This window comes from Mollisia scopiformis (assembly GCF_001500285.1).
Source record: "Mollisia scopiformis unplaced genomic scaffold LY89scaffold_11, whole genome shotgun sequence".
Taxonomy (NCBI): domain Eukaryota; kingdom Fungi; phylum Ascomycota; class Leotiomycetes; order Helotiales; family Mollisiaceae; genus Mollisia; species Mollisia scopiformis.
In genome coordinates, this window is record NW_017263591.1 from 1,505,044 (window position 1) to 1,506,468 (window position 1,425).

The following is a 1,425-nucleotide window of genomic DNA, read 5'->3' on the forward strand; positions in this document are numbered from 1 at the left end:
GTATGTTCGGCAGATTAGGACGCAGATAGTCTGGCTGACAACAACCCTCCCTCCTGTGATACAAGAGGAGTTTATCGAGCACAATAAGCTCGTAAAGCCCAGAATCATCCGGGAATCGACTAATCGGCCCAACATCAAGTATATGGTTAGCTTCGAGACCGGACTAGGCGCCCTTATTAAGAGAGCTGCCAATCTAGTCCAGGAGTGCTAGCCTATGCAAGAGATCTTTAACTACGCCCGAGATAAGATTATTATCTACTGCCGGACTCGGGAAGAGGTAGCCCAGCTGGCTAAGATCCTCCACTACCCTACGTATACATCCAAATCAGGAACCGAGGAAGAGAAGGCTGCTATTATTGCTAGGTGGCTTAGTAATAGGGACCAGCCCGTAATTGTAGCTACGTCTGCTCTTGGAATCAGGTTCGACTACCCCTACATCCGTTGGGTGATTCATGTCGACGCACCTTATAAAGCTACAGCCTTCTCTCAAGAATCTAGCAGAGCTGGCTGAGATGGGAGTAAGGCCTCCTCTATTGTTATGCTTAGCGCTACGTGGAAACCGCAGCTCGAGCCGGGCCTGTCCCTAGATGAGGAGGCTATGCAGTTGTACTTAGCCTAGTAGTACTGCTCCCGGGGCGTCCTGAGCCAGTTCTTAGACGACCAGCCGCACTAGCGGTGGTGTATGCCAGGGGAAGAGGTGTGCCAGGTTTGCAAAGAGCCCCACCATGAAGCTCGGCCTCTCGATTTACGGTTTGGGCTGGCAGCGCCAGAAGAGGTGGCTTTCACTGGCCCTAAGGAAGTGCTACGACAAGACTACGTCTAGGACCAAGCACTCGACCGCTATGAGCAAGATCTGGAAGCGGTAGCCAGCACATGCCTCTCTTGCCGAATGTAGGGCCGTCGGTTTAACCACGCCCCGCAAGCATGCTCTCGACGCTTCCATTGGATCCGTGCTAAGGACGAGGCCTACCAAGCGCGCAAGAGCGAGGGCAAGGAGTGGATCCAGCGCTACGTGGCCTGCTAGAAGTACTACCAGCCGCAAGACCTCTGCCGAGTTGCAGATCCAGATCATGAGGAGATCGAATGCCGCTTCCCCGACCTAGTGATACCACTCTGCTACAGCGTTTACTGCCGGCCAGGCGGGCAGGCGTGGCTACAAAGGCATTTTAGACGATCGTTTGCTACATAGCTTGATTATATGCTCTGGCTAGGCGAGACGACTACTTTGGCAGGGAACGAGTGTATTCAAGCTAATTGCGTAGTCGCGCAAGCATTAATAGAATTAGAATAAAAGTTTATAAAATATATAACCGCTAAAAATGTAATTGGAATATAAATAATAAAAAAAATTAATAATATAATAATTAAAAAAAAATTAAAAAAATTTTATAATTATTTTATTATTATATTATTTAATAAAAATAA